Raw genomic sequence first — 22,295 nt, forward strand, 5'->3', positions numbered from 1 at the left:
AATCGAAGCTTCTGCCATTTATAAGGATGGAAAACCAGATGTCTTTCCAACAACACTGCAATTGGGTGATCTATAGGTGATCAAACCCAAATTTCTGAAGTACCTGGATAATAAATCCCCATTCCAATCAATTGTATGCCTTTTCCATATCTACTTTGATGATCATATTGCCTCCAAAAACTTTTCGGTCTATCTCATGGGCCATCTCTCTGGCTATGGATATATTTTCAGCTATTAATCTCCCTTTAACGAATGCACCTTGCTCTTTGGAAATCAGATTTAGGAGAATGTGGGCTAGCCTTGATGCCATGATCTTGGAGAAAATCTTCATGATACAATTGCATAAGCCGATCGGTCTGAAGTCCGTGATGCATTCCAAGTTCTTTTTCTTCGGAATGAGGCAGATTTAGGTACATTGGAAAGCTTTGGAGATCGGACCTCCCTGGAAGAATTCTTTAGCTACTTCGAATAGGTCTTTACCGATAACATCCCAACATGATGAATAGAAGGCTCCTCCAAATCCGTCTAGGCCAGGAGCACTGTCAATCGGAATGGATAAAGCCACTTCTTTGACTTCTTCTTCTGAAAGGGGTCTCATAAGACCAACATTCATCTGATCTGTCACAAGTCATGGGATGTAGTTGACGATATCTTCATTATAGTTGCAGACTTCAGAGGAAAATAATTCTTTAAAGAACCTCTCAGCTTCCTCACCAATGTCCCTGATCTTCTCGATTGTTTCACCTGAGACCCTTTTCAGCTTCTTAATCACTAATCTCTTGTGATTGTCTAGAACTGAATCGTGAAAGAATCTTGTATTCCTATCTCCTTCTATTAGCGAATTATTCTTGGATTTTTTCTTCCAAAATATTTCCTCTTGAAGATGGGCCTTTTTTAGTTTAGCCTGGTTCTGTCAGCTTCTAATTGCGTGTTGAGAAGATTAAACTTGGCCTTGATCACTTCATCCTCAGCCTCTTGGATGTTTCTTTTGACGTCTCCCAAAGTAGATACCATTTAATTAGCTAGGCTTCTTTTGTTTTCTGTTTGGATGAGTTTGTAAACTCCAAAGCAATTAGTTTTTATGTTTATTCAATTAAGAAACAGACAACTATTGGGACACTAGGACAAGGAAGTAATGTTGCATATGATGTGTTTGATTGATTGCCTATATGAATTTAGTAGGTTTAGTTGATTAATTTTTGTTTATCTATTTATGTGTTGCTTTCTTTAAATTTGACTTCTTTTTTTCTTTTTTTTTTTTTGGGTTTGTTGTGACTTTCAGTGGATTCTCTTTCACGTGAGCATCTTCGAGTTGCGGAGTTTAGTCATGTTAGGTTCCTATTTTTTAAAGATTCTAGTAATGGGTTTTGGGTGATTTTGTGTATGCTGTAGGTTGTTGATGCTGTAAGATGCTTATTGTCAAGACCAGGTGGAAATGGTAATCGACAAAATCCTTCATCAGGTCTACATGGTGGGAGGGGTATGTTTGTAATTTGGTTTTGCTTTATTTTTTTTGTCCTCTTTTTTCTTCATGTGTTTTTTCCACTTTATTTCTAAGGATTTTGTGGTGTGCCTAGGTCAATATTTTGATTTGAATGTATCTCTTCAGCTGGGTGTTGTTGCTTGCTAGTGTGACTACGTGATTATTAGAATGAGGGCGTTTGAGAAAATTTCAAAAATATGATCTTGATCCACTTGTTGCTTCAATGGCATAGTGTACTTGTTACAGTGTGTGTTTGATGCATATTTTGTAAGAGGAAACTAATTGGCATGTAGCACACCCGTTTCCTTTTTTGGTGCACTGTGATCAAATTGCACGTGGCAAGGTTTGGACCATTCAACAACTTGAGGTAAATATACATTGATTTGTTGTTGTTAGTCTATATCTTTTTATAGGATACTGCTATTGGCGTCAACAATTAATTGTCTGCTGGAATTAAGGTCCGTGCTTTTTCCTTTAATAGTTGTGCCAGACCTGAGGTGTATGGACTCTTGCACTGTGGTTATTCATTCTAAAGATTGGAGCCTAAAATAGTTAGATTTTTGGGATGCCCCATCCATTATGATGTGCAATTGATGAAAGGCCCAGATATTGTACATGTACTGCATATATACATGTCAAGTGTTTGATAACTTCCTTCGATTAAAAATCCATATTTAGAGTTGTTGTTTTATGGAATATAGAACTATCTCTTCAGTAATACAGTTCCATGTCCTTATTCTTGGAATCGACAAAGCTGGAAGAATTGCAATCTACTTGTTTGTTTCTTTATTGGAGTTATGCAATTTAACGTTTTGCAGTCATTGGATTCAAACGATTGGATTGGAAGATTAGGTCTAGGTTCTATTGAGGTTATATGTGTACAGAGAGGAATTGTTGGGCCCTATATATATATATATATATATATATATATATATATATATAAACAGGGCCCAACAATTCCTCTTTGTACACACACACACACACACACACACACACACACACACATATATATATATACCACGAACAGGCCGAGAATGGCTTACAAAGAGACATTCGGGAGGGCCGGTAACAAAAAGGGAACAGGCCCCCCTATCATATGGACAGGAAGGAAAAAGGAAGACCGCCACATCCTTGGCTTACGCCATCCGCAGCGAGCCAAGACCGACTTTGTCAAGGAACAGAAGGCCTCGAATTGTGGGAGGAAGGGAATTATGGGAGCGGAAAATGTTGTCTGTTGAGACTCGCTCCCAAGACGGGCCAGCCCGTTTGTGACCGAGTTTGCTTCTCTTGGCGTGTGCTTGATCTGAAGTTGCAAGGAGCGAGCGAGGAGGGAGACAGGCGCCTTCTAGTACCAAAGGGGCTAGCAGGCTTTGGTTGAACTGGAGATGGCCTTTACCACAACTATGGAATCACTCGCCACCTGGATTTTTGTGTAGCCCAGCTGAAGGGCCGGCATGAGCCCGTCCACAATAGCTTTGGACCCCGCCCTCGTATTAGTGTTGCAGCTGTGGCGATGAGAGAAGCCAAAAAGGAAATTCCCTGTAGCATCTCTCCGTAGGCCGCCACCCCTTGAAGGCCCCTGGTTGCCTCCCGAGGAGCCGTCCACATTCAGCTTGATCTAGCCCGGCGGGAGCCTGACCCACCTGACCACAGATATAGATGGACGGGAGGGCTGAGGAGGAGGGATGCGCCAGACTCTGCACATAGTGCTGACCGATATGGGGATGGTTTTGGGAGCAGGAAGCGTGCCGCCGATGCAATGGATCCAGGATAGGACATGATATGCAATGCGGTGAGGCGCGGGAACAGAGTTTTCAAAATGGTGGGCGTTCTTGGCTTTCCACACTTCCCAGAAAATAAAGATAGGGATGAGACCTTTAAGCGGGGTGGGGGAAATTCTTGGGCCCTGATGAGTCAGGGTATCTGTGGCGTCAAGATTCTCACGACACATACTAGTGGACCATTATTTGGTGATCCAGGGCCATTTATCTGATGGGCCACACCATGGATGAGAAGTTCCTAAGAAATTCTCGTAGACCCAACCCTTTGATCTACAAATACATGGTTAATACAAAATAGAGCAATGGGCTGGAAAAGGCCAAACATCAGGTGGCAAGGATCTTCCAATCTGTGAATTTCATCTTCAGTTCTATGTTGAACAGAAAAAAGTTGCACTCCTGTGGGATTTTCTAGTGTTCAGAGGATTATGTCTAATTTATTTATTTTTTTTAATTTTTTAATGAGAGACTTTTTTTTGTATTGTCAATGGCACAGAATTCATGCTTCCTTTTCAATCTTTTGCAGTTTGTTATTGTCTCTTAAACTGGAGGGGGGTTGCTCATATATGGAGGCTTCAAGACTTTCTTTGGAGGAAAGAAAGACAAAAAGATGTAATTCTTTACACTGATGATTGCAAGTCTATGATCTATATTTCTGAATAGGTTATACTCTGACGTTGGATATTAAAAATACAGCCTCTCTGATTGTAAGGAGCAGATTTAGTTCATCACTTCTATTAGCTCATCTAATTAGTTGAACTCATTAGACTTGCTGAAACAACCTAATAGACCTGTACTTGGGTTGAGTTAGTTGGCCATGCATTTTTCAAAAATTATATATAAACTAGTGAAAACCTGTTTTAGTATGTTAAACAAGACATAACTTGATTAGATGGTGTTGTGTTACAAGTTGAGAATGTAAGGTTGTGGTTTTGATCCTAGCTTAGGGTGTCTTTTGGAGTTACTAGATTTGCATTGAGTGCAGTAGTGACCATTGGGAGAACTTACCAATGCTCAATTTAGCTGGTTGTTGCATGGAGCTCTCTTGCCATTTCAAGCTGGCTTGATGGACTCTCTCCATTTAAGTCATTGCAGCAAGCATTTGAAAAAGCAAGTTAACGCCATTTAAATAGCATCAAAGGCACATTTCCACTCTTTCCAACTTGGCACTTACCAAAGTTGATGAATTTGGAATACTAAATTAGCTACATGAAATTCTCTCTTTTCTTTTTCTCTCTTTCAAAATTTTAAAACAGGCATTTCCCCGCTCCCACACCCAAATTTGTTGCCACTCTGCTCCACTCTTAATGTAACCATACATCCAATGCATACCAAATATGCATGTAGGGTGCATCTTTATAGCTATGTGCTCTAATGTCGATTCAATTCATTTGATATTGTTTACAGAGAAACGTTCACATACTTGTTGTAGGTTGACATACAATCCATCTTACATACCAATGCGACATGGTTGTAGAATGTTTGAACCTACGAAAGGTGGAAGTCACTATGAAGATCACCTGACATAATTCAGGTGAGTCCAGTAGTCGGCTCATCAGACATGCCACTTTGTATGAAAACAATGGGTGGTTTAAATGTTTCGCATTTTTGGTAAATGGGTAGTTTTGATTTTTTGGCCAGGTGATTTTCCTTCAGGGACCCATCTTTTTCTAATCGAGTGGTCATATTTCAGGTCAATATTTCAAGCCTAGCTCATTAATCGAGCAGCACTTTCTTTCTTATGTTGTTTGCAGAAAATAATCCAAGACCACAAGCTGCGAGAGAGGGGGCATGCACAACATCAAACATATGCTTTGGGTAGCAAAGAGGTAACTGATAACTGGTACTCGTTTTTTTTTTTCATTTATGTCACCAAACGATGCAAATCCTTTCTAAGATCTTGTTTTCCTATGCTCTTTTAAAGTTGCTTCAATCCCGAGGAATAGATTATAATGCATATGTGATTAATGTCCTGAATCTCCTGATAAATCCATACAAGTGGCCTATGTCCTGTTGGATGCACTTGCGAGGGCAAAGCTTGGAAAGGAAGCTCAGGCTTTGTTTGAGAATTGAAGGATCAGTTCTCTCCAGATTTGCGGACATATTCGATTCTGCTTGTTGGATGGTGCCAGGTGAAGAATCTGATGGAGGCGGGAAAGGTTTGGAATGAAATGATTGATAAAGGTTTGAAACCTGATATAGTTGCTCATAACACAATGTTGGAAGGGTTGTTTAGAGGTAGAAGGCGATCTGAGGCAATCAAACTATTTGAGCTCATGAAAGCCAAAAGGCCATCACCGAACGTCCGGAGCTACACCATCTTGATAAGGGATTTGTGTAAGGGGAACAAGATGGAAGCAGCAGTTGGGTATTTCAACGAAATGCTGGCTGACGGTTGCCAGCCAGATGCCGCAGTCTACACATGTTTGATTGTTGGGTTTGGAAATCAGAAGAAGATGGATAAGGTCTATGGGTTGCTGCAGGAGATGAAAGAAAAGGGTTGTCCACCAGATGTGCTGACGTACAATGCTCTAATTAAACTGATGATGAATTGCAATATGCCAGACGATGCAGTGAGGATATACAAAAAGATGGTGGGGAATGGCTTCGAACTGACAATCCACACTTATAACATGCTGATGAAGTCCTACTTCCGTTCAAAGAATTACGACATGGGGCGTGCGGTTTGGGAGGAGATGGATAAGAAGGGGTGTTGCCCTGATGATAATTCTTATATTGTTTTTATCAGTGGACTTATAAGCCAAGGAAGATTGGAAGAGGCTTGTAAATATATAGACGATATGATAAACAAAGGAATGAAGGCTCCTCAACTTGATTATAACAAGTTCGCTGCAGATTTATCTAGAGCGGGAAAACCCGATATCCTCAATGAACTGGTACAGAAAATGTAGTTCTCCGGCAAGTTTGAGGTTTCCAATATGTTTGCAAGATGGGCTGAGATGATGAAGAAGAGAGTTAAGCAGAGAAATCCTGATCAAACAGGGCAGCGGTTTTTTTTGAATTCTTTATATTAATCAACGCTGCTGGGTCTCAATGAATCATAGATAGTTGACAGCATCGCCGACAACTTGCTCATCTTTTGGCATTCAACTGATGGACCTGTTGTACTTGTATCTGTACCTGATCTGCATCAACAGAGCGATAGAAACTATTGAAGTATCTTGTATTGTATTGTAAAGTTACATCTGATATTCTTATCAGGATCATTTTGGGGTTTTCAAGATACTTGGATTTGTTTGAAATTCCAGTTGGTACTTTTTGTGGAGCTTGTATCTTATGGAGTGCTAATTACATGTCTGTCTGTTTCTATAGATATGTGAGTTCTGAACATCATTTTAGCTGTTCCAAGAGGCTGATATGCTGACCTGCTTATTCTCCCCCCCCCCCCCAAAAAAAAAAAAGTGGCCTATGTGATTGGTCCTGCCATGTACATGATTCCCTGTTGATAAATCTATACATATGTGATTAACTTTTCTGCCTTTAATCACTACCAAAAAATTGACCAAAGGCTACGGACTATTACTTTGGCTACAGATATACACCGTAGCTATATTGGGCTTAAATCCGTAGCTAAAAATAATTAAACTGTAGCTAAAAGCTATCACTACCACTCGTACCTACCACCTGAGACGGCCCCATCAAGGACTCTACAATACACATTAAAATATGTGTGCTCCATCTAATACGTCTATTTATTTTGAAAGAGCATTTTTGGGCAAGAGCCCAAAAAAGGAAGAAGTTCGAAGGCTCAAGTGGACCACACTGTAGGAAACAATGGAGATTAAATACTTACCATTGATCAATTGTGTGGTTTAAGTTGACCTTCGAATTTCCTATATTTTGGGGTCAATCCCTATAAAAAATTTTAAAAATTAATGGACGGAGTGGATATATGAAATGTATAATGATGGATCCTACAAAGCCGCCCTTGAGAAGGTCGTTCATCCATGACCGTTAAAACTGTATGCGATAGTCGGCTACGGTCCATGGCTTTTAGCTACGGATTAAAACCATAGCCAAGCCGTAGCAGGTAAAAATGAAAAAACTCTTATCGCGCTGCCCTTTTTCTTTTCCCCCCTTACACGAAATCTTTCATCTCCCTCCACTCCAAATCTCTCTCTCTCGCTCGATCTCCTGCGCCCCTTTTCTCTCTCTCGATCTCCCCTCTCACAAACCCCTCTTCTCTCCCTAACCATCCCCTCTCTCTTGATCTCACGAAGACTTCCCTCTCTGACACCATAATCCGCGTCCATTTTAGGTATGCAAGAATGATTTTCTTCTTCTTCTTCTTTTTTTCTCTTTTGAATATTCATATTGCTGTCTTTTTTTTTTCTTCTTCTTTTTTTTTTTTTTGGAATTGGATTAGGTTTTTTTATATATTTTATTTTTATTTTATTTTAGGATTTTTTTTTCTCTTATGAATGATATAGATGTTTTAATATGCCAAAATAACAATCTACTCAAGGATTTGAATGGCATGGATGTTGATGAGGCAGAGTAATGATCCTCATGTGTATAAGGAACCCGATTATAGGTAATATTGAGAAGAACATTTTTCTTAACTCAGTAGTAATTCTCTATAAATTGATTTTGATTAGTTATCTTCCATGGACTTGTGTACAATACCTGAAGCAGGAATGTAAAGTTGAGGGTAATGCCTACAAAGGTGTTTCCTTACTAATTTCTATTTGCAATCACATACTCACTTTCCCCATTATGTTCATGTTATATCTATAATGTGCATCCATTTTTTTAAAATTTTTATTTTATTTTTCATATGAACATGGGGTATGAACCCAAAATGGAAATCTGATCCAAATCATATGTGGACCACACGACAGGAAAGTGTGGTAACTAAATGCCCACCATTAAAAAGTAAAATCCTCTTCTGGGCTAGAAAAAGGGGTGCGGCTTCACTGGATCCCCTGACTGATGTAGCTTACATTAATGTCGTCCATCCAACTATAGTGTTTGGTTTTGAGATGGTTGGGCTTTTGTGGTAATGTTCCGCCTTTTGGCACTTCTTCAATAAAAGTGCATTTACCTTTAAAAAAAAATCTATGATCTTTTGGTGGGTTGTTCAAAAGATGGAGTTAAGGGGGTTATCCATGGTGTTTGGGATTCAATTGCATATGGAGAATTAGTGCAATGAGCTTCTTCTTTTTTTCCTGGAGGAAAATTTTTGGCTTTGAATCCATGGATTTGTGGAGTTGGGAATTTGCCAAATCCATGGAGAGATTCTTAAATGGGGTTGGGGTTGTCCATGTAAAGGGTTTGTGGATCTTAAATTGGTTCTTTTTCCATGTCATTTTGTTGTATGGACACGCAGTCCTTTCCAGTCCAAAGTCTCAATTATTTGGCAAATTCTTCCTTATGGTATAATGTGGGGGCTATGGAGAGAAATTCTAGAATCCTTGAGGGAAAGAATTTATAGATTGGCTCTGTAATTCAATTGATTTCCTCAATGATCAAAATTTGGAGTTTAGAAGGGGTTTGGTTGATTTGCCAAATAATACCTTCTTTAGAGAAAGAAACTCTATAGTTTGTGGTAGGGAATTTTTTGCTAAATCCAAATCCATGGGGAGTGTCTTAAATGGGGTTGGGGCTACCTTCATGGGTTGTAAGCTGTTTTGGGGTCTTAAATGTGTCCATTTTCCATGTCATTGCTAGATGGACATGGCATCCTTTCCAATCCCAAGACTCAATTATTTGGCCATGGTATAATGTGAGGGTTTTTTGAGAGGAATTCTAGAATCGTTGGGGAAAGGCTTTATAGGGTGGCTCTGTAATTTAATTGATTTCCTCTATGTTCTTTGGATGGATTGTTCAACAGCTAGAGTCTAGGGGGTGTTATCCATGACACTGCCATTCATTGATGGGGATTCAATTGTATTTGGAGATTTAGGGTAATGAGCTGTTTTTCGTAGCCCTATGGGAGTTGTTTACACATTTATGAATAAAAATAAAAATAAAAAGAAAAAGTATTGGTAATGATACAGACTAGTAGTCCCTCGATCATTATCCTACCTTAATGCCCTTTTACTTAAGAATATATGTAGTGAATCTATAGGAGAGTAGATGTGTAAGAAATGGTAGAATTTTTGGAGTAAATATCGTTGGCCTTGTTTTGTTGGCCCTGAATTGGTTTTGTTTGCTGAATATTTCAATTGACTTAATAAGGTGGTTATATCCTACAAATTATTTCATGTTTTGAATGTATGGTGATGAGATGCAAGCTTGCGAAAGTACTGGCAGATGCAAAACCTCATAGGTCAAATCATTCGACTTTTTAATGCAACTCATGTGTCTGGAGAAATTGGTTTTTCTGTTGATAAATACATGTATGTGGTTCATGAATAGGGGGGAGAGTATAGTTAGAAGAATCTGGCTTCTTAATGTAGTCACACCAAAGATTTTCTCCAAGGCTAATGGTATTTTACATTAAGAAGCAATTTGATAATTCTAATGGAAACCAAAATCACTGGGTTGCCACTTCTTTGAGAGCTCAATGACCCAAAGGTATTATTGTAGCCATTGAGTTGGCCTTTTTACTAGTTAATGTTATTTTTCACGTAAATGTTCATTGGATAACATTTGTTGATTTACTTTTTACTTTCTGTAAAGTAATTGAGTTTTTTTTTCCCTTTTTTTTTCTTTTTCTTTCTTTCTTACTTTTTTAAGTGTAAATACTTTTTGATCCTTTAGTGTGGTAATATAGAATTTTTCAAAGGATTTGATGCATCTTTCTTTTCTTTATACTCCATTTGGCTAATTAATTTCAGTTTCTGTAAAATGTAAAAAGAAAGAGCATTAGTCATACAAATTCTTTAGTCTTGCAGAACTGATTAGGAGTAGAGCTTTGTAAAACATGATGTTAGTTATCATATCAAGATGCCTGTTTCGAGAGTTGACAGTGAGCAGCTTGAGTGTTCTCAGCAGCCATTACTTGACAACAACTTTGGAACTGTTTTCTCAGTTTTGCCTCATAGCTTCATTGAACTATTAACTGGCCGTTTGACTGAACATGAGAACAATGGTAAGATATGCAAACTATATTTACTAGTTTCTTTAGTATGACATTCTCTCTATTTGTGTAGTTTTAAAATTTTAAACTTTTTTGGTTGCAGAGATGCATATCGGATTCTTCTTTTCATGGTATGTGAATTTCTTCCATTACCAGTTCTCTGCTTCTAATCTGAAAGTTGTGCCTAATCGACTTGATTCTTTGTACAAGGCATCAAGATGGTGGGATCCTTCTGTTGGATGGATTGGATCATACATATGTGCCATGCTGTCACATGTTCTGGTGTGAACTGAGCTGACTGTGCTCGTTTGTGGGCTTAGTAAAGCTCTTCCTCGCTATTTACTTCGAAAAAGGAAAAAAGAAAAAGAAAAAGAAAAAAAAAAGAATGAAAAAATGAGCTCTTCCCCATAATATATATGGGCTCCATTAATCAACACCCAGTAAGTAGTATGGAAGTCACTATCCTCCCATATTGCAATTAGTCTTCAGTGAGATCTAGACTCTTCATTCAGTTGGTCCAATTGCTATGGATCAGGAGTTAAACATGGATTAGACGAACGACCCAATATTCATATTGGTCAGAATTCTGTTCTTACTCCTTTTCATGATGCTACTTCTATTAAAGTCTTACTAGATTTTATGACTAGAGTAGATATGGTCATTGATGAACTAGGAGGTGATATGACAATCTAATCGTCTCCAAATCACACACAGGTTAGCATGCTTCATACTTGTACAGTTTTTTTTTCAGTATGGAAACTGAAAGCTGTACATGGTGGACTGTGTTAAGTTGTACAGTGGAGAATATACAACCCTTTTAGACTGCCGAAATTTCAATGTCCATAACTTCTTGGAAAACTACTGTTTTGTACTATTGATTTCCTTTCAAGTTGATGTTATGCGTTGTGAAACTAATTATATTGATGTAGCTTATACCCATTATATCTCACAATTACAACAAAGTGGGTTGCTTAAAGGGGATGATCTCACGGATCGCTTTTTCCGAATCCTCATGGTAAACTTTTTCCATGGTTTTTATTATGTTTCCATCAGAATCCTCTAGATCCTCACAGTTGTATTAAGGTGTTGACCTTGTTAGCATGTGAGTCATGTTAGTAATCATGTATAGTGGGTTCCTTTTCTATTTTGTGTAGCCAACTACTTAAGCATTACCTTTCATGTTTGTGGGTGCTTTGTGCATAGTTGTTTGCCTAGAAACTGGCTCTCCATGGTCCTACTTTTCTTGCTCGTTCTTTGGACTATGCATGTTTTTGTTGGGTTAGAGGTAAAGGAGACTATCTTGGCATTGTGTGGTATCAATGGAAGTGGACTGAATAAGAAAAAAAAAATGATCATTCTCTCTGTAAAACCTCAAGATGTAAAGGAGGTGGTTTTGGAGTTGAAGCCACTGCTTTCAAGGAAGAAACTTCTTATGTCCATTGCTGCAGGAACAAAATTAAAAGATTTGTAGGAATGGGCTAGCCATGGTTGAATAATCAAGGTAATGCCAAATACTCCAACTATTGGTGAGGCAGCAACAGTTATGAGCTCGGGAGAAATGGTAACAAAAGAAGTTGAAAAACTTATAGAGTGTATTTTTGGAGCAATTGGCAAGATATGGAGAGTAGACGAAAAATTCTTTGACGTAGTCACAGGCTTGACTGGCAGTGGACTAGCATACATATTTCTATAGCAATGGAGGCTATGGCTGATGAAGGAGTTGCTGCTGGTCTTCCATGAGATCTTGCATTGAAGCTAGCTTCCCAAACAGTTCTGGGAGAAGCTGCTATGGCTATCAATTCAGGAAAGCACCCAGGACAACTCAAAGATGATGTTGCATCACCTGTAGGAACTACCATTGCTGGTGTTCGTGAGTTGGATCTCATCAACAGAGTCAAAGGATACTGATCCATCAGTTTTAGTTAATGGCCATTTTGACAGTCCACTTGATTCTCCTGGTGCTGGGGATTGTGCTTCATGTGTTGGTAGGTTTGATGATATTAACTACTAGCTTGTTTCATTTTCTATGTGCTTTTTTCTTTCTCTTTGAGTCTAATCTTGATTGTTATTGTAGCATCAATGCTTGAAATAACACCAACTTCACTTTTTGGTATTTCTATTTCTTTCAAGAAGTTCAGTGTATGGTACATTCGTTATATGGCCAACAACTACACAGCAGTGTTGAAGCTTTGTTTGAAGAGTCATTAGTGAATAAGGCTTTGAAGCCCATTCATAAAAAAGGTATGAATTTGTGTTGGCGCAAGTTGTGAATCTGAAGTAATGATGAGATTTCTTACAATGTAATGTAGGTTACCATCCTATCCATTTAATTTAAGACGATTTGGATGTCACAGGTACAAGGTAATTGAGCAAGTTGGGGATGGTACCTTGAAACTATATGGCAAGCTGTATACAAGCTAACTAGTGAGGTGGTAAGTGCCTTCAAACTTCTCAAATGCAATGCAGTGTCCCTACTCATATTAAAGAATTCTTTTAGTTGCTTATTTGATTGCTAGTTTAACTGGTTGTGGTTTTTTCTTGGCAGGTTGTGGGTTCGTTGTATATGAAGTTCGATCAATAATGGTAACTCCCTCTCCTTTTTGTTGCATTGTAAAAAGAAATACATTTGCTTGGTTTGCTAGTTGCAGGTGGTTTGGCTGAAAATCATATCTACTTTGCAAACCATGTCAAGATTTCTGGACGTTGTTATATTAAACGTAAGGCGTGTTTGGATGCAAGGCATGCTCAATTGAATTGAACTAAAGGAAACAAAGAAAAAAAAAAAAAAAAACAATCTTGAATCAGGTATCATTATTCTAATTTGAATGAGGTTGGCATTGCATATCATGTATTTTAATTTAGACTCAAAATCATCTGAATTTGCAGTTTCGGTCTTTTTTTTTTTTTTTCAATTCCTCTCTGTTAACTTTAATTCCTGTGATTCAAATTCAATTATCATTCTACATACTATTCCAATTTAAATTCAATTATCAATCAGAGCAAACTTGGATACTATTCAATATGTTCTTATTAATGAAATATCTGGTTGTTTCATCATTCTATTGACTCTGTTCTATGTTAAACTTCAATCTTATCAATGTCATAGGTTCTTGAGTTTGAATGCAAAGCAATCATTGGTTAACCATTACTGATTATTATTTTTTTTATGTAAAATGTTTCGAGTTCCTTCAATTGTTGATGCACATTCCATGAATGGCTGATGCAGGCCCATGATGGTAAAGGACCTACATTTCTCGAATCATCATGCTAATATGTCAGGTAGCACAACTTGAAAATTTATTTTAAATGATAATACTTCCCAAAGAACTCATAGAAGGGTCAAGATGTTTGAACTTTGTGGATCTATACTTTCAAGCCATATTGAATGAGAATGGTAATTACCTATCTGCACTGAAAATTAATTTTCCGTTAGTGATTGTTCTTAATTGTAACAAGCTCTTGTTCTATCAGGGCCCAATCAGATCCAAGAAAAAGTTCCTAACCATACAATCTTTGTCCTTTTTCCTATGCTTGTTACTGTATTTTTTTCCTTAACTGTTTACTCGTAGGCCATTGATCGAAGGATTAGGAACTTCCAATCTGGGGACATTCTCTGTCCAAATTGAGACCCATTAGAGCTATAGTCCAGAATATCACCAGCTATGCCGGATTGTAACAGACTCATGACTTGTTTAGTATAAATAGTAGAACATTGTTTTTAAGTTTTAACTAGAGATCTGATTTGCGGTCTTTCTTTTGTAGTAGAAGTTACTTGGCATGTGTGAGGCAAATGGATGTGACATTGTGAATGGTCACTAATGCAAGTTCATTTATGAATGGTATGAGATGTTTGGATGATATTTTCAAATTATAGCATGACGATGTCTACATCTTTTCCTACCAATCTTCTATACTTCAATATGACTTTTGTAATGTTTGATCATAATATTTCGTGAAACTTGGATCAGTTCACATTCAATGAATTGCAATTCATTTGGATTGAGCATCCAAAAGCACTCAAGTTTTGTTATTCCACTTAGGATTGGAAAATCCACTACAGTGAAACACCAAAATTGACTAAAAATTCTGGTGTTTTTTTTTTTTTTTTTTTTAATTTAATTGAAAAAAAAAGGAGATTTCATTAAGGAAAAAAGAACACTAATGTTTTGTACTTCATAATTTCATACATGTATATGCATGTATGAATTCACAGTGGATAAAATTTTATTTTATTTTTCTCCTAACTTTGCTTGTGTTCTACAACCATTGAGCATGATGAGCTGTTTGTTTAGCTGTTCCTGAACTGCATCTCTTTAGATTTGCTTGTGGGCACCCCGTTTTTGATGGTGTAACAGAGTGTAATAGATGATATGCAGGCACTTACAAATTGCATGCAAGCCATACAAGTCAAATTAAACTGTTCAAATAATGGTTCTTAGTTTAGATATATCATGAACCAAAATTTACACTATCTAATTGTCTGACTATCAAAATAGTGAACATTTATTGGATGATTAAAAATGTTTTCATGCCCAACAGTCCTATTACCATAAACAAGTGTCCATGGATTAGAAGCTAGGATTGTTTTATCAGGATTTACTGCCTATTTCATGGCCTTCGTGTATGTCTGCATTTGTTTCAAGTTGTCCATGGTTTATTGGCGAATGTTGTCATCTGATCATCCTGCTCTATGTCAGATTGTGACCGTTTGGATGATTTGGTTTCTGAATTTTCTTTTATCAGTGGCACTTTTTGAGCCTTTCTTTAATATCTTATTTGAACTTCAAACTTACAGTACAATTACATGATTTGGAGCAAGTTATTGACTATTTTAACAAGGCGGAAGGCTCAAGTATAGACCTGTCATAAGCCAGTATCTCTGTGTAGATTGATCTTGGGAAACAAACAATTACATGCCCACCACTGCTAAGGTAATTTTTTCTTATTCCCTAGTTTTAAGCTATTTCTAGCTTTTACACTGCAATACCAACATTTCATGGATTCTTTCATGTCCATTCGGGTGGGATATGAGCTTTTTTATAAGAACTGTCCATGCCAGTTTTTGAGAATTGGGTGCAGCAAGTGGGTCCTATTAATCTTAAAATTAGTGAAGATCTCAAAGTTGTCAATCTGTACTCCTGGGAATTGAGCAGTAAGTGGGCTCATCAATCTTAACATTGCTTAATTCCAAGACCCAAATTTGCTAATCTCAGCTTTTGGGAATAGGGGCCAAAAGGTGGGCCCATCAATGTTGGAATTGGTCACTACTTGAAGGCTCCAAAGTTGCCCTCAATCTTGGAATTTGACCAACCTTTGAAGAGCCCGAGTCAGTTCATATTCCTAGATTGGCTAAACAATGAAATAATCCAAATGCATGTAATCATGCAGCAAGGTGATGCGTTCAGGTTCATTCATTGCAGGGAAGATGATTCATGTGTTTAGCCTAAGTAGGAAGAGGCTAACTAATTGGGTATTTTCTACTAGCAATAGAAAATAAAACAAAGTACAAACAATGTTAATGTTGGTGAGGAGGCATTTTGGAGAATAAGATTGCATAAATGCTGAAATAGGTAAAATATAATAAAATTTCATGATATGTGCTGCAACCAAACATTACCATAAACAAATAAGCATTCTATAGGATGCTTTGCAAGCACTTGCACCACTCCCATAAATCTAGCTATCGGACTGTGGTATCCACTTAAAAACAGAGCAATGGTCCAAATTCCACGGCGAAGCTCATAATAGCTAGATGGTCAGGGTTGTCCCATCACTGCGGAGTTTTCCCAATAGTCCATCCATGCCGTGGCCCACAAGATCTACATCCCCGGTCACCATACATGCATAAAACTAATATGTCAAGCCGTTGCAGGGCTCGTGTTAGCTTCCCTTGCATCACACAAACATGGAGTTGAGTTGCCATTAGTGATTTTCTCCCATTACAAGCATTGATTATAGAGTCGTAAGATATTTATTCAGAAAAGGACAGAACTTAGCTGTATTAAGCAAGTAACTGATTGCATTTTCAAGACTGTCCTTTTCATCTCTATGGGCCATTTTGAGAAATTTTGTTTTCATTATTGGATAGCGGACATTTCCTTGCTCATGTGTCTGGAAAATATGATTGCTTCTTAGTCTATTGCTTCTTAGCTAAATTGCAAATCCAAAGCTCAAGTGAAGTATGTGGATCAAAGGAAACTTGTGCAATGATCAAAACGCGTGAAGTCTGTGGATTTGCATCCAGTAGAACCATGGTAATTTTAATTATATTAAAAAAGATATCTCTGACCATTTGGACATCTGATTTTTACACACCTCACTACCTCTTGAGTGGGGATGGAGATAAAGGTGCACCGACTTGGTGCATGCACTGTGAATTGAAGTCAGTGCTCAGTTTGTATTTGGGAATGATTAAGTGATTTTCATTTAAATTTTTTTGGATTGACAGCTCGCTCTTTGTATTTGCAATGCATCCGTTATATTTGAGAGTACCAGCACTTTCAAAAAATATGCCAGAGGATATTAAGGTGCACTTCTTTAAGATTTTTCTTTATCATGTTAGTGTTTGCAAAACATGCTTGGTTGTTCATCAATCTGTGTTGGTTATTTCAGTTTCAATGCAATAGAAAATGTATGTTATGTTGATACTGAATTTTTATATCCTCTCTACTGGCAGTAAGAAATCTTAAAGGAAAAAAGAACGGCTAGATGGAAAGGTATTGCCTCCTGTAAAATAGAGAGAAATGTAAAGGAGATTGGTGTAAAGGGAAGAGGATCTTTGTAGCACGTGTCAGATTTGGGATATTCATCAGTTGGGGACCAGACTCATCAAGAAAAGGATGATGACCTTTTCTTTGTATTCTCAGCATTATTGTAATTGTAATTATAATTGATTGAATGAAGGATTCTAATTGATGCATTATTGAATGAATGATTGTGCAGGTAGTAATTGAATGAATGAATGATTATGCAGGTGGTAATTGAATGAATGATAATAATTTTTTTTTAAATGTAGACAATAGCTATGGATATTGACCGTAGCTGGTAATCTAACAACCATAGCTGTTATTAAATTTGGCATATTGCTACAGATTAAATCTGTGGCTATAGGTTTTAGACCTATGGCTACGGCACCTATGGCTATGGTCGTGCTACGGACTAAAAACGTAGACATAGGCCTTTAGCTACAGCTTTTATCCGTAGCCTTTGCCCAGTTTTTTGGTAGTGTTTTCTTTTCCTTTTTCATTTCCTAACTGAATAAACAATGAAAATCTCAATTAATGGAGCCACAAATAAATCAACATATAGCATTTTGATGATTGATTGTCCTCATCGATAATTTCTGGAGCCTTTGTTTGAAGTTTTATGCAAATTTGGTGAATTTGGGCCAATGTAAGATTATATAAGCATGAAACGAAATCTTGCTTAGTGTGTTGACTATGCCTTGCTCAACGATAGCCTTATTGAGTTGTGAATAAGAGTGCCAACGCAGATGGTCTTGCAAGCTTCTGTTTTTCACACCAGTAGAATAACCTTGAATGTGAAGAGATCTCTCTCCAGTCTCTATTGGCATTTGCTAAACAAACTCACACTAGATATATTATTCAATGTATTGCATTTTTGTCACTTGTCTTTTAATAGTATAGTTATTTATTTTTGGCAGTGCATTGCACTCATAAACATGATCGAAATTCCGATTAGATTCATCTGTTTTGGGCAAATGCACATACAATATTATCCAATATATGAATTACCCAATATATGAATAGATAGGTAATGTCTGTAAAATGGAGAGAAACTTTGGTATTCTCATGGTAAAATGTGTTTTCTTTATAATGCCTCCATCTTTACTTCGAAACTAATGTGTTTTATAGAAATATAAATTTTATATGTTTGGAATTTAGATGATATATATGATTTTGATTTCTTCCTTTTCTTTTGTATAGACATACCTTCTCAAATAGTTTGCACTATGCCAAAATCGCGGATTTGCGAAGGACCAAATCCGTCGGAAAACCAAATAAACGACGGATTTCGTCCGTCGCTGTTTACTGGGTCGTTTTTTTTTCTCGTCGGATAAAATCCGTCATTTAATCTGCAATGGATAAGGTCCGTCACAGAGTACCGACGGATAAGATCCATCGCAAAAAATAAAAAATCCATCGCTAAAATTTGAAGAAACCCACCTCATGGAAAATATTGGCGACGGATAAGATCTGTCGCTAATATGAGGAGAGAGAAATCCGTCGTTGATTTTCAACATGTTCAGAAATTAGCAACGGATTTGGTCCATCGCTAAAATATTGGTGAATAAAAAATATATGAGTTTTTTTTTTTTTTTTTTTTTTTTTTTTGAATCTTACACCTGATAGTCATTCAAAAAATAATTTATACGATTGTTTAATAAGAATTCTATTCACAAAATAAATCCTATTCACATGATTGTTTAATAAGAATTAAATTCATCAAACTAAAAAGTTCAAGCATACTGAAAATAAACTCCCTGCCAAAGCATTATATGATACCTCATATGACAAATACATGCACATAAATGGGATCCACTAAATATGATACCTCATATAACAACATATAACCTTTGACTTGCAAAAGCTCGCAACTCCCTAATGAAATCTAATATATACTTGCATACTTCTAGGAGATGGGAGCTTTTGCTGGGACACTTCTTCCAGCTTGAATCCATAGCTGTCTACCATGGGAACATATTCATCAAACTCTGAGAACCCTGGCCTTCAACTATTTTAGCCTTTATATTGATGAAAACAAATCATAACAGGTATTGAGTATCTCGAATCCTTGATATCTTTCTGATGTTTCCTACTTTATACTTCAAACACTGACAGTGTAGATGTAGATTTCTATAGATACTTTAAATTTACAATTTTCATGTGATAATAATGGTTTTCACTAAACAATGAATCTGTATGTCTATGTATCCATCTTTTCTACACTGATGCATTGGAGACCTTGTATCTGGTCATTTCTTGATGCAAATAGCTCAGGATGATTGAGAGTCTTGTACCAGGTTGGGAAAGAAGAGTCTAAGATAAACCAAAAAATAATTCACACAATTGTTTAATAAGAATCACATTCACAAAATTCAAAAGATCGTGCTGAATATGAAACTACACTAAATATCAATGTGTTTGGATGCTCAGCAGCCCTTAATAAGAAACTGAACTAAATATATAGTAAATAGCCAAAATTAGGTAAGCTATTGATGAAATAAGGTAACGAAATAGCCAAAAATAATAATAATAATAATTGACCATTACAGCCCATAAAACAGGTCAACGACGTGGAAAAGAGAACAAGTCGGATGCCAATTCTACAAAGAACGGTAAGCAATTGTCACCACTAAAAGCCTCAAGAATCAAGACCTCTATGAAGAGACAGCTTGTCCGACCTAAATCTGTGGAAAAGCCTTCAGATCCTCTGAAATTACAGGTAAACAGATTGATGATTTTTTTATGCTTCTACTTTTGTGAATTTGAACATGGATTTTCGATATGACGAAATTTACAATGTTCAATCAAAGCATTTGCTGTATTTGCTTAGCCCCAGAAATTGTACATGTGCCCCAGTTTTTTGGTGATCTAAATGTTCATATGATCAGCCCAGGTAATGGTATTCCCCAAAAAATCTTCTAGGCTGGATGATCCTAACTGTCCAACTTGACACTGTTAAATCTAGACAATTTGTTGTAGTTGTCCATTTTCATCATTTTTCTAGGATCATTTGATGGGGATTAGATTGGAGCATGACCCATCTCATATGAGGCCAACCAGATCAATAATTTCGAATAACTAAAGTCGGGCCTCATGCAGATTGTTGTTGGTTGAACACAAAACTGCATTTTCTTTCTGCACAACATCACATAATACATTTCTTCTGATATTCAAGCTAGAATGCAGAGTAGAAAAAGAAAGAGCAAAAGAGAGCTCTCCTGCTATTGCCAGTGAAACAACATTAGAAGGAGAGACCAATAATCCAACGAACAAGATTTAAATCACCTATGCCAGTTATTGTTGTGCCCATGTACCTAGGCATAATGGAATGACATTATTACTAAGTGTGAAGTGTATATATACAAGCATAAAAGGTCAATACAATGAAAAACAAAACATGTGGATGGAAGTTTGCATGGCTTAAACATCAAATAGTTCAAAGGCATATCATATCTGCCATAGATAAATGTGAAATTCCAAACAACAACATAAAAAAGTTCAAAAGGGAGGAATAACGAAAGAGAGACATTTTGAGCATGAAACTTACCGACGCACACTTGACTCTTCTATCTCAAATAGCATCCGAAAGCGCATGCCAACTAAAACACGGGTGTGGTAGACTACTTTAGCATATTTGGCTAGAGGTATGACAAATTCAGATGGGCTTGCCCTGAAAACAATGTAAAACAATATAATACATAATTGTTTATATTTGTTATGATATTTACAACATTCAAGTTTTATGAGTTGCATTATTCTACCTTGGGTAATAAAAAATAGTGAAACGACTACTTGTGGCAGCTGCATGAGTTGCTGCAGCAAGGAGCCCTATGTGCATGCTATCACTTGATAAAACTGACATGACTGTTTGTGGCCGATTAGCACACCGGATTCCCAGGAGTAACTAATTCTTTTCTTTCCTGAGGACGAAAGCAATATATTTCAGAGTCAGATACAAACTATATATGACATGACAGATTGAAATACTACATGCATCACATAGGTGGAATGAGGATTCTGAATCAGCGTACCAGATGAAAAGGACTGAATCACCTGCAACAAGCCTCTTTGCACTTACAAACACACTCCATCCAATTGTAAGAAGATGTCGCTTAAGCTGACCTGCATTAGAAATGGAATTAACAAATGACAAGCTAGTTACAAAAGAGCTGCTAGGGATAGCCAAATTCCTATAACCCATATCAAATTTCAGGATCTTCGACAAACAGTGTAACTAGCAAGGAAAAATTCAATGTTCAAATGAACAATTTTCGCTGCCAACAAACTGTACTTGTGGGTGCACCCTTTTTATATGCAAAGTACATACCTCTTAAAAATTTCATCTTATACCTTATGCATGAGAATTTAGCTATGGGGAAAAGGCTAATGATTGATATTTCTAATCTCACTGCTTCCTTTACCATATGAGCTTCCTTGCGGGATATACAACATATGTTTTGATGCTTCAATAGCCAATTCTCACTGTATATTGGTTGGTCAAGTCATGAAGCATGAATGGATTGATTCCCTTCTACAGGACCTAAACAAATGGGAGAGAATTTCTGTTGAACCCAAGCCCGAGGAATTTTATTTGCAATACTTGTGTTTAGCAAATGCAGACGGAATCCCTTCAAAGCTATGTGCTCATGGAGATCATGTTACAAAGCACAAAGGACTGCATGAAGGCATTCATGATTCGTTAGCAAATTGGTTGATCTGGGAACACTTCTTGCTACAAGCCTACAAGCACCACCTTACTTGCGTAACTTCATTTGGTAGATCTGGGAATACTTCTCTCTCTTGATCCAATGCTTTTGAGGTACTAGGCTCAACTTCCACTGCAAGCTGCTCAAACAATGTCTTTAAGCTTAGAGACATTGTTCTAGTTGAAGATTCTTCTACTTTCTCCTTCCACTCTAAGCCCTGCATGGATGTAACAATCAATTCAATCACAACAATATGAAATAATAAATAAATAAAACTGTATTCCACTCAATCATAAAACTTGTAAGAATTTACAGATGTTTTTTCTTAAAAATATCAACAAAAGACTTAAGCATGCCATATTGAAAAGGATAGTAGACAATCCCAATTTCAATGAATTAGAATATTAGCCAATCATTTCCCTCAACATTGAGCCAGCATATCACATTGCACTTCTCAAATAAACAAGAAAAAATAGGTACACCATCCACTCATCGAGACTTGGAGATTGACATGTTACACCATGATTTGCAAAGATT

The 22,295-nt window shown here is 37.0% G+C and overlaps 2 long non-coding RNA genes and 2 pseudogenes across 10 annotated transcripts in view; 3 read left to right on the top strand and 1 right to left on the bottom strand.

Annotated features, from left to right (window-relative positions):
* The first annotated feature begins 1,347 nt into the window (after positions 1 to 1,347).
* Positions 1,348 to 3,994, top strand: LOC131250116 (uncharacterized). The gene is made up of 2 exons (XR_009173073.1): positions 1,348 to 1,480; positions 3,788 to 3,994. It is a non-coding gene; the product is annotated as an uncharacterized LOC131250116 (long non-coding RNA).
* A 1,238-nt stretch (positions 3,995 to 5,232) lies between these two features.
* LOC131249712 (pentatricopeptide repeat-containing protein At3g62470, mitochondrial-like) lies at positions 5,233 to 6,626 on the top strand (annotated as a pseudogene).
* Positions 6,627 to 10,298: 3,672 nt separating this feature from the next.
* On the top strand, positions 10,299 to 12,303 carry LOC131250117 (pyrroline-5-carboxylate reductase-like; annotated as a pseudogene).
* Positions 12,304 to 20,484: 8,181 nt separating this feature from the next.
* LOC131249034 (uncharacterized) overlaps positions 20,485 to 22,295 on the bottom strand; it is a 4,040-nt gene continuing 2,229 nt past the window's right edge. For 2 of the 9 annotated variants that reach the window (XR_009172650.1, XR_009172651.1), the window contains 4 exons: positions 21,806 to 21,975; positions 21,084 to 21,174; positions 20,814 to 20,972; positions 20,485 to 20,722 (listed from right to left, as the gene is read on the bottom strand). This is a non-coding gene — a long non-coding RNA (uncharacterized LOC131249034). Of the gene's footprint in view, positions 20,723 to 20,813; positions 20,973 to 21,083; positions 21,781 to 21,805; positions 22,217 to 22,240 lie in introns of those variants that run through there. The other 7 variants (XR_009172646.1, XR_009172648.1, XR_009172645.1 and 4 more) reach the window with 7 other exon arrangements.

This window comes from Magnolia sinica, chromosome 6 (genome assembly GCF_029962835.1).
Source record: "Magnolia sinica isolate HGM2019 chromosome 6, MsV1, whole genome shotgun sequence".
NCBI classification, from domain to species: domain Eukaryota; kingdom Viridiplantae; phylum Streptophyta; class Magnoliopsida; order Magnoliales; family Magnoliaceae; genus Magnolia; species Magnolia sinica.